Genomic DNA, 12,119 nt, shown 5'->3' on the forward strand with positions numbered 1-12,119 from the left:
GCAAGTTTAAAAGCTCTAGGACTGGTTTGGGCTGCTTCCTTTGCAGAAATGCCTTTAGTGACACCTCCCATGTCAGTTAATTTCAGATAAATGAAAAAAAAAATTCTGATCATGCATCTTTGCATCTTCTCTATGCACCTAATGAAACATGTGTCATTTGGGCAAAGGTGCCATGTACGAATAACAAGGCTTCACAGTTTATGGGCAAGTCACTCAAAATGTTGTAGAAAGGCAGATTGTAAAAACAACTTGGGTGGTTGCAAGCTTCATGAAAAATGCTGAGATCTTGGAAATGTAATTTAGTAGTTAGTCTGTTTTAGTCAGGAAGACTAAATGGGAAAGGCTTAGTCCTGAGCTAATAGGGCCCAACAAATTAGTGAATTAGAGTTGTAATGCCCTATGGCCTCCTAGCTATCTCCTGTGGTAAAGCCCATAAAGCTATAGGCTTTATCAGCATCTCTTTTTCCTCATAGTTTCACTCTTCTTTAAATGGGGCTCATTTGTTCAATCTTGGGCAGCCTGAACCCCACTAACCAAGAGGAAAGACAAGTCACTGGAAATATTTTTCTTTGCACCATCCTTAAGGGAGAGCTTAAGGTCTGATAATGCTTTGCTGCCTTCTTTCTTCTCATTTTCCCTCTACACTTCTCATTTTCCCCCTACACTTTGGAAGATGTCCCAGTGCATGTTTCTGTGCCTGCTCATAGGTGGCTACAGTTTATTCCTTTTGCATAACTGCTTCTGTGGAACACTCCTTGACCTCTGATGGGTTTAGTTTATCTGTACAGATGAGCTCACATCAGTTCATTTTTCAAGGAATTATACAGTCCAGCTGCATTTGGAGTTTGCTATAGCAGGTTCCTGTACTTATGACTGATGTATGTATTAACATAGTAAATGGCAGTTCTCATAGCATGATCAAGTTTATTGTCCTTGGCCACATTAAATCTTTGTGTAACTCTACTTTTGAAAATCTCTGGAGGGAATGTATCACCATATGTTCTGTTCACAATGAACAAGATCTTCCAATGACTTAATTTCTGCTGAAAATACTTACTGTGTATTTAATTGTTATTTGGGCTAGTACATCTCTTCTAAGGTCAAGGGTGCTTCATTAGAGTAAGCAGAAATAGGTGGAATTAGTTTTTTCTTCCTGTAGCCTGTGCAATGACAAGGTGGAAAAAAAGAGAAAAGAACCAACAAAAAAAAAAAAAAAAAAAAAAAAAAAAAAAAAAAGAGAGAGAGAGAGAGAGAGAGAAAAGAACCAACAAAACCCCCAAACTATCAATTTTTGTATCCCTGTGATCAAATTTGCTGTGCAAGGGCAACAAGACTCAGAGCTGACACAGTGTTAGGAGGAGACCAAACCTGGGTGTTAGCAGTCCAGCTGATGAAGTCTTCTATTGCTGATGACAAAAGCTTTTAAACTGAAATGCAATTTGCTTCTCTTTTCTTCAACAGTGATCAACACCTAAAGAAAAGCCATAGTAAAGGAGCCAAAGTTGCTTCACTAGTAAATGAAATCAGATAAACACATACTGATTTCTAAATTTTTATAAAATGGATTTGCATTTTTCTGATTAAATGAATTAGTTCTTGTGCTATTAGAAAGAGTGTAAGCTGAAAACTCTCTTATCCTCAGATATGAATTCATGGAGAAGTTTTTTGACACCGCTTTCCTGTAATATACCTCTTCAATGATCACTATGTTGAGATACTTCCTTTTCTTTCTGCTGTGAGCTTGTCTTTTAGTGCCAGAATTTCCATTTATCATTTCCTTTATCATTGCATCACAGAATGAATGGTGAGAGGCTGACTGCACAAAAAAAGGTCTGGAATTTATTATTAATACTAAAAACAATTTTTTCATGTTTTTGAGTTTAGCAATGCAATGGAATTATATTGAATATTGTTACATATGCATCAGCTCAGAATTCCTGGAGTACTGGTTCATTAAGAAAAGGACAAGATTGCTGTTTTTCTGGTGATTGACAAATCCACTTTTACAGTCTGTGGTCTTTCCAGAAAGCCACAGGACATCCTCATGGGTATAGAAAATAGGAAAACACAGTATTGAGCTGTGCCAGTCAGAAATGTGAGGAGGACCTGAGGCCCTTCCATGCCACATCTGCCTTTTCCTTTAAGACAGGTTGTACATTATTGGAATCGTATATCATTAGCCATACAAATAACAAACCAGAAAAATGTAAATCTGTAATAATAGAAAATGCCATTCTGCTGTGTTTTGCTCCTGGACAGTCTGTATATGCCCAACTATAGTTGGGCTTGTTGATCACAGGACTACTCTAGAACTTGTCTGTAAAACCACTGTAGATACCTGATCTGGAGAACCAACTGAACAGGTCCACTCCTACCTTGCATTATTAAAGCTGCCTTCTACCCATCATGGGTCATACATGGAGCTGCTCCCTGCAGCAGGTGAATCCCCTTCTCACAGGAGTCTCCTGGTCTGCACAGTTCCTCACTTACTGACTCCCTCCCACTGCCCCAGCTGTACCCCAGCAGCTTTTCCACTCTGAGCGTGCCCAGTTGCTGTCAGGATGAAGTGTTCCCCTTTCCCAGGCAAACAGGCAGCTGTTCTTCATCTAGTCGCAGGACTTGTTTAACAGAATGCTCGATATGCCTCTCCTTAAGTGAACCCAGAATTAGGATGTTACTGCCCTGGAAGCAACGGTAGCTTTTTTGGCATTGAGTGTAATTCATAAGCATGGCCAGCACATACCCCAGTGTTAAGGGGAAAAATCTGATTTTGCATACACCTGTTTCTAGGCGTGGCTGGAATGGGAATAATGGAGCCTTCTTTGGAAAAACATTATGGGATCAAGAGGGGTCTGGGACCTATACAGCTGTTTTCCAAAATATGGCATTACTATAAACTAGCTTGGCAACAGCCCTGAACAGAACAATGGGGAGCAGTGGGGACTAACACCTCTGCCCATAAAGAAAGGCGCTGGAAATTAGTCAGCTTGAAAGGTTAGAAGCTTCTGACTTTTCTTATACAAGCTTCCATAAAATAGCATTATATCAGAGGACTTATTAGGCAACTTGGATATTTCATTGTATCTGGGGAAATGAGCAAGCAGCTGAGAAGAAAAGCACATCTGAACAAACAGAGGATTGCACAGTTGGATCTTTTAACACAAGGATCCAAATTGTAGCTTTAAGTTACATGCCTCTTCTGAGAAGTTCAGCTTTGATGCTGATGGAATGTGACTGATCAAAAGCAGAACTGGTATAGAGGATATAATTTGGATCAACAGCAAGGAAATAAATAAAGTCAGGAGATGTTAAGACTGACCCCACTGGGTCATTTAGGCTCACTGGCATCCTCATCCTCCATGACTTTCTATCTCAGATGCTATAATAATATTCTCCTTATCTTGTTTACTGAAACAAAAGGGATTGTTGATGAAGATGTAGTTTTCCTTTCTAATTTAGCATTTAAAATTTCAGGATTAAAATGCTTTAAAGCCAACAATAGAGGACAAGAAGTGTCTTGGCAACATAAAAACATGTTGGCAGTGGAAAAGTGCTGAACTGTTGAAACTGTCACAGATAATGTTTTCCGTTTTTTTCACATTAAGATGCTGTCACATGAAGGGTAATTTCCTGCTTTTCAAATTCCTAGTCAGGGCTACCTCATTTAACAGAGGGTATGCCTGCTAGCTCTTTTCTGGAAATGATAGTTGTGTGTAACTACTATACTGGTGTTTCTTTTTTTGATAAAAGTTTGCTAGGCTTGTTTTTAACAAGAGCATTGAAGGCAAATGAAAAGTAGGTATGAGGTCTTTGGACTGCAGCACTAAATCTGAAAGTACTTGAAGTACAAGTTTTTCTGGTAGTTACAGTTGAGCCATTCTAGAAGCATCTTTGTATAGATTCCTATTAAAAGAAAAAGGGAGCAGGTGCAAAAAGAGTGGGAGAAATCAAGGACTGTGGGGGAAGAGAGAGGTGGCCCATGAATGCTTAGGAGTAGGGATGAAATTCTACTAAGAGGGGAAGTACTCAAAAGGGAAGATAGTAAAGAGAAGAAATGGAATGGAATGGAATGGAATGGAATGGAATGGAATGGAATGGACAAGAGAGACTGGAGGGCAAGGGGAATGACCCTAGAATCCGAAGACTAGAGGAATCCAGCTAAAGGTGAACAGGAATCCAGCTGAAAAGCCCTAGTCAGCAAAAGGACAAGAGTATTCGGAGTGTAAATGTGAAAAATTGTTGAGCATTGAAGGAGATTTGTGAACTCTGGCATATTTCTGTGTTCCAGATAAATTATATCAAAGTCCAAAAAAACAAGGCCACCATTGTCCTTCATCTCTATATATTGCTATGGAGATAGTGTCTGTTTCCTCCACACTGTGCCATCTATACAGCTCTTTATAGCTGAGGCATCTTTTTACAGCTGGTATGAAGGTACTAGGCTGAGGTCTTGGTGTTCACTAGGTAATTAGGCATTTTGAAAAACAAACAGTAGAAATTATACAGAGAGGGATAGTGTATGATTAGATGAACCTATGTATGTATATGGTGTAAAGATATTTTTAGCTGTCCAACAGTTATTTACAATGAGATATTATCATGATCTTTCAGTATTTCACACCACAGACTGGATGAAGCAGCTCTTCAGAACTTAAAAATATATAGGAGTATAATCAAAGTATCCTAAAGCAACATGACTGGTATAGAATACATTAGGAGGTACAGGCTTTGTGAAAGTAGTTATCTTTACCTTCTGCATTGTATCCATAGTTACTGTTATGTACAGCTAAAATCTATGAGCCATGTATTTGTGCTTCCTCAAAAGAGGGTTGTTTCCCAGTTTGAAGGATATTTTTACTTGGATTATGCAGACTCTGACTATAATATGAGGCAGAAAGTGGAATGAAGCTTTCATAGAATCCCAGAATATGCTGAGTTGGAAGGGACCCATTACAACCATCAGGTCCAACTCCTGGCCCTGTGCAGGACTTCCCAGGAGTCACAGCCTGTGCCTGAGAGCATTGTCCAAGCGCTTCTTGACCTCTGTCAGACTTGGGGCTGTGACCACTGCCCAGGGGAGCCTGTTCCAGTGCTCAGCCACCCATGGGGTGAAGAACCTTTTCCTGATATCCAATCTAAACCTTCCCTGACACAACTTCAGGCCATTGCCTTGGATTCTGTCACTGGTCAAGAGAGTGAAGAGATCAGTGTCCACCCCTCTTCTTCCCCTCACAAGGATGTTGAAGACCATAATGCTGTCTCTCCTCAGTCTCCTCTTCTCTGGGCTGAACCTATGACTCTGTTTATTCTCTGAAATCTTTATTATTCTCATTAAGTGAAAAGATAAAGACTCAAGAATCTCTCATAATAAACCAAATTAAGTCGTGTCACTGGAGACTACTGATAGCTGATTTTTTAGTTTGTGTGTTTAAAACCCTGCATCACTTAATCCCTGCAAGCCTGTTCCTCATCGTACATCCGCAGGTTTTGGATTACTTAACTTTTTTATTGTGTACAAATCCAAATGCAAAACCATCTCAGAAAAATATGTTGAAGACCAAGCCAGGGTAAGACCTTATAAGGTATTTCATAGCAGTTCCAACATGTGTCACAGAACACAGCTGTGTGCACAGAACGCTTTCCACTCATCATCATAGTATGTGAGTCAAATCTGCAATGCCGTGGGAGAGGAGCTGCTTCTTAGTGTGTGTATGAAATTAAAAGGGATTTGAGAGAAACTGTCCTTTAAAAATGGAGCTACATCGTCACTGTGAAGATCAGTTAATTAGTTTAATTTGTAGGAAAACCAAAAACCATACAGAAAATTCAAACTGATGTTTAAATATTAGCAAAATATATTCAGATGTTTTGTTATGCTACCTGCCTGCCTAGGAAATACATAAAAAAAAAAAAAAAAAAAAAAAAAAAAAAAGACGAGATGTTTGAAAAAATTGAAACCAATAATGTATAGTTCCATAATAACAAAGTTTAGTTTAGTCAACCAAAATTGAAATGTTACTGGCTTGGATTTTCTGCTTTTAATTGCAGGCAAGCCATGTTTACAGGTGACCTTCTCCACTCCCCCCCACTCCAGTGCATTATATGTATGGCAATCAAATAGGTTAAGTTTTTAAAAAGGCACAAATAACCTATGACCTTAAGGTGCCTGTAACTGACGTGCTTGATTCAGCCATTAGTGTGGGGTCAGCTGCACAATTCAGACCTCAGTTAGCACATCCCCAAAATATGTGAAGAATTTCAGACTGGAATTTAAGTTTCAGTCCCTTTCAAATTCACCATTTTTCAGAAAAGTGAGGGAGGAATCATGCACTACAGGGTGAAAAGAATCCTTTGGAAATGGAAGCCTTTGAAGTTAACATTAGTCTTTTTCCAATTATTTCTTCAATGAGCTTTAGACCTGACCATTTCATAGTCTTTCGACATTCTTCATGGCTTTCTGGTAAAAACACAATAGAATAGAAATGTGATATCGTCAGCAACATGCTGAGAATAATGCAGTAAGCACAGAGCTGTGAGAGGCTCCTTTCTGCTGTTTTAAGAACCATTCCCAGCAGAAGCCATGGGAATCTGATATGGAAACCAGAGTGCTTTCTGCGGAACTGTAATTATTAACAGATTTTTGCAAAAAGGAATACATGTGGCGAGCTACAAAAGCAGACAGACTAGGCAAAGGGCTGAAACTTTGACTAGAAATTGTTACTCCTTCCTACCATTGTCTCCCACACCAACCACTAAAAGCTAAATTCCTCTGTGGGAGCTCAGGGCAGCAAATCCAAAATTTTCTTTTTTTTTTTTGGAAACGACTTGACATTCTTGTATTTTTGTGAGTTTTAACAAATACTGTTTGAACCAGCCATGTGTTCAAATTGTTGCTAATTCCTTGAGGAAGATCTCCCCCTGAAAGGGGCTGATAAATTTTACTGGTTAAAAAAAAGATAGGATTTAGACTATTTATAGCTCTAGTGACTAAGCATATAGACTGCAATACTCATATGTGAGAGGAATCTCATGATTTGAGACCATCTGGTGCTCAGTGAGGGAGGCCAAAGGCAGTTTTTGGTACACATCTGTAAGCCATAAGGTCATGCATATCCCTTCCAGAAAGAAGAGCTGCTTTCCTAAAAATTGCATGCAGCTTTGTTTCACAAATGAACGTTATGTTATTAGATTGCTATCCACATAGGATGTTTTGTCTATCTGGTTGCAGAGTTTAAGGATGGGGCTTACTTCTTTTTAAAAAGGTTTAGAAACAAGTGAATTTGTATATGCTCTTAAAATGGAGCACAAATTAATATTAGAGATATATTCCTTGCATTTATAGCGTAAAGTCAATAGATGTTGCAGATCTTGATGTGTTTCTGTTAGAGATAACCTATTAGAGATTAATAGAGTCTAAAAAATTGATGATTTTGGTTTCCTAACACTGGAGGAAGACATGGGATGTGAGATTTTTATTCCTTTCAATTTATTTGACTAGGCTTTTATTGCTTTAGCTTTTTAGTTTTAGTTGGATCTGCTACATCTTATTTTGAAAGGCCAAATGGAACAAATTATGTAAGAATTTATGTTGCTTCCAACTGTGCATGGAGGGGAGGCCTTATAAAAAAGCAATAGTAGGAATGGTCATCAGTTTTCTATCAGATAAGTTTTCACTACTAAACTGTGATTTATTTAAATGTGTAATTGGCAAAGAATATATATATATATATATATTTTATTATTATTATTATTTTATTTTTTTTTTAAGGGCTTGTGATGCCATGCAGTACCTTGTTAGAAGCCTTGTCTGCTTCCTTTATAATTTGTTCAGCTTGCTGCTGTGGAACCTTGGTTTTCAGAACTTCACATCTAGGGAATATCTGCAATCTGTCTCAGGACTGGAGATTGCTAAACTGCGAAGAATATCTTTCTGCTTTTAGTTCCCAAGCATGAACTTCCTCCTGCAGGTGTGGTTCTAAGGATGTCCTGGTCCCTGGGACTCAACTTCTCAGCTGATCATGCTTTCATAGGGGTGAAAAACCATAGCTACCCCTGCACTCTAGTTTGCTCCATCATAAAAACAGCATGCACTCCCCATTATTTCTTCTGGGTATTTGGTTTTTCTTTGGTTCTTTTAGGTGCACAACAGAAATGTCAGGAATATTCATCAAGTGATAATGCTTACCCCTCAAAACTAGGAGGGAAAGAGACTTATCTTTCCATTTAATTACTTTTTTCTTGCTTTTGAATTCTAGATGATGTAGATGGAGTTCGAATTCTACTTAGACAAAAAAAATAAAGTTTGTCAGCAAAGGATGCACTTTTATTTTATATCTTTTAAACAGTTTCATTTAAACTGCTAGACAGGTTTTATTGCAAAATTCCTGTATTTTTGTATTGTAAAACAGATTAGAATAAGCCAGAGTTTGTGTTTTAGCATGGGTATAATTTTATGTCTCAAAGGGGAAGAAGAAAAGGGCAGAAATTAGTTTGCTTTCAGGTTCTTCCTTTGAAGGGTTGAAATGCATTACTTTAAGGAATATGTTTTGCAATGAAAATGTTACAATCTTTTGCCCTAAGCCCTCTGGAAACTCTAAGCAGGTCTATTAGATAGACAACCATTTTAGATGAAGTTAACATCTCCTGTATGTGCATTTCTGTTGCACAGATATTTTATATAAACCTGAATGTCTTTCCTTCTTACCACATGAAATGGTGAAGATTTTATGACTCTAATCATCATCATCTGCAAGCAATATCATGAAGGAAAAGGGTCCCAGGGTTGCATTCCATTGCTGTTTCTGGCCTTTGAGCACTATTCCAACCAAAATACTGTCAGAGAACCCAGTTCTATTACGTGTGTATTCATTGGAATAAGTTCACATTGTGTCACTAAACTCCACAGTCTATTCAAAACTGTTTAGTAATAAATTAAAAAGGAATAGAATGCTGAGAAATACCAAAAATTAAGTAAATTTTACCTGTGGCAAAGAAAGTACAAGCAGCTCCTGGAAGCACTATGTACAAGTTTTTCTCAGTGAGTTTATACTGACTACATTACACACATACAGTAAAGGAGGAATTATGTCAGCCACCAAGTAGCAGCCAAAATCCCATAGGAGTAAGAACACCATCTAGAAGCATCTACCTACAAAGTAAACTCTAGAATGCTCTGTAATTGGCTTTGTATCTTTCAAGTGCATCTATACAGGTCTTCTCTACACTGCAGTGTTACTCTCGCATTGTGGGCAAATCACGTAATGGTTTCATCTTCATTGAAACCATCCCCAAAATTTCCTTTGTTGCTTAATAGAACAGGAGATTCCAGTGAAAGCCTTACCTGACCTAAAGAGGGCTTATGTTAATTCTTGATGAAATATAGTTTAATTCTTCAGGCTTTACCTTATGTGTTTTGTCTATTCATGCCTGACTCAACATTTAGCCAAGTTGACGTGGAGACTCCTGGTCAGTTTGCACATTCTGCAAAAGCTCTGCTCTGCCCATTAAATTGTTGCTGGAGACTGTCAAGGTGTATCACCTGCCTGGAAATCAGTTTCTAAAATATTAGTTGGACTGTCTCTAAACAGGAGAATGAACCTTCATGGCTTAGAACATGCAGCAAGTAGCTCTGAATTCTGGCATCCATGCTGTTTGTTGGTATGATTGTCGTTATATAATATCATGCCTTCCTGGACCACTCTAGTGTTTCATCCATCCAGGATGTTGAGCAAACATTAGATCTGGATGCTGCATTTACTACCAAGACAAAAGAACAAACAGACCCTCTGATCATATTCCCAGAAGGACGCCAGTATTTTGCTGGGCTGCCTTCCACAGTCATTCAAATGGTGAAAAGCCCAAAGAACACATTGTTTCTTTTTGGGTACTTTCAATTCCCTGTCCGCTGTGTCGGGGATTTTCATCCCCAGGGAACCTCAGAATAAAAGAAGCCAATCAACCATCTGCTGAACAGCATGTGCAAACCACAAGGTTTTCTGACCTTGGACGAAATCTGTATGGATTCCAGAGAGTCTCACAGAGTCATAGAGGCTTTGCAGGAGTGGTCTGCTTCCTAAGATATTTCCCCAGGGCTTTCCTACTGCGCTGCACTCCAAAGCTTTCTATTCCCCCCTCAGGTTCCTTTGGGCTACAGGCATCTCCCTGCTGTCTCAGCACTGTTTTCAGCAGGATAGTGGCTAATGATCAACAAGTGAGGAGGGTCAGAAGGACAGTATTTTTCCATTGAAAGTTCCAAGACTCTTCAGCAGCCAGGCCCATGCAGCCCAGACTTTGGTCTATATTACTGGGTACCACAGTTGCTTAGTCACAGTTAATACCTTACTCGTCTTCCTATGCATAGGCTAGAAATGAACACCATCAGACAGGCAGCCAACATACACGGACATGACAAACAGCCTTATCTATTTGGTGGGTCTTCCCTAGGCTCTGGAATACAGAATGATATGCCACACAAAGAGGCAGCCTCTGCTTTTGTCATGTCCTGATAACATGTCGAAAAAAGACCTCTTTTTTTCATCCATGTTCCTCTTGAAACTGGTAAGTCTTCATGCCGTCTGACAACACTTAGGATAACTTAGGTCAAACTGTGCCAAAAACTGTTAACATTTGGGTTTGCACCCTACAAGATGCTTTGCTGTCCCAGCTCTGAGTTGGTAGCCCAGTACCATTTTCAAGTAATTTTTCATCAGATAATTTGCCTTTTTTAGCTGAAATATAAACCTCTAGTGTGTCCATGTTCTGTCTCAAAGATACATTGTTGCTCCTTCCCCTTCACCATCTCTTCAGGAGCCATGTGTTCCCACAGCCCCGTTATTCATCTTCGCCATTGCAGTCAAGTAACTCAGCCCAAGCAATGTTTGTCACAACTCCAACAGAAAATTTTTCTGCCCTTATTGCTAGTCAGATCAGAAAAAATGAAGTGATTCATCTGACTGCAAGAAAAACAAATAAATAAATAATCTTCTTAGGCCAGTCTGGGGTCTAATAAGGAGGGACTAAGCCTCAGTGCCTGCCCCTACATCCGGCACCTCTTGCACTGCTACGGCTATAGGTGATGGTGGCCATCCCTGGGGACTAGCGCCTTAGCCAGCACTTGGCAGTGCGTCCGTGCAGCTCCTGTCCCATCAGCCTCTTCACTCCGGCACGTCTGGGGAGGTCGCATATGCCCTGCTGAAATTCTCACAGTTACCATGCCCTGGTTACTTAACTTTTCCTGTGTGAAGGAAATATTTTGAAATCTCAGGTGTCAACACATTTAATAGTGGGCACAGTATAATTTTTTCTTCTTAAAGACAGGTCTCCCATATATACAATAAAGGCAAATAAGCAACAAAAACTATCTATCTAATAATGAAAAAAATGATAATAGATTGCTCAAGTCACATGCATAACTGCAGTCTACTGTAACAGATCCAAATATCAAAAAGAGGTTCCCTCTTTTCAAAATAGAATTGCCTTTGAGTACAAACATTAAATTAAACAACTGATTGCATAATTTTGAAGATAAAAATGGATTTTTAGTCAAAAGAAATTTTTTTTTACTTATGTAATTATCTCATTAATATTTACATATATGCACATAATTTAATATATAAATATCCAAACTGTTCTTTCAAAAACAGGCCTTAGTAAGTATGCATTTATTTTAATTGGTTTAATTAATTCAGTTGTTGTGTTGATTTCTCTCACATTAATTTTAAGAGTGTGTAGGTGAGTACATGTTTAGAGCAGTACACCAAATGCAGAGATTCACACAGAACCATTAAACACAGTTGGCCTTTCTTGTTTCCAGCAAAGATTTCAATTTTCCCAGGACATTCTACCTCCTCCTTGCAGAATGGTTTGGCCACGATTTCTAATTGTGTGAGTCAGATGTTCTTTCTTTTCCGTAGCCTCCCACTTTTATATCAATCGTTTCCAGATTTATGGAGCAGAGAAATAAAAAGCATTTGTCAACTGAGTGGAGCAATGAAAAGTTCTGAATTTTAAAAAATAGTAGTGTTTTAATCTCTGAAAATAAACTGGCTAGTTTGTGAATTGAAAGTGTACAACTACCAAAAAGCAAACACCAGATATTTTTTGACACAATGAGATTGTCT

Source organism: Hirundo rustica, chromosome 9, assembly GCF_015227805.2.
Source record: "Hirundo rustica isolate bHirRus1 chromosome 9, bHirRus1.pri.v3, whole genome shotgun sequence".
Classification (NCBI taxonomy): Eukaryota; Metazoa; Chordata; class Aves; order Passeriformes; family Hirundinidae; genus Hirundo; species Hirundo rustica.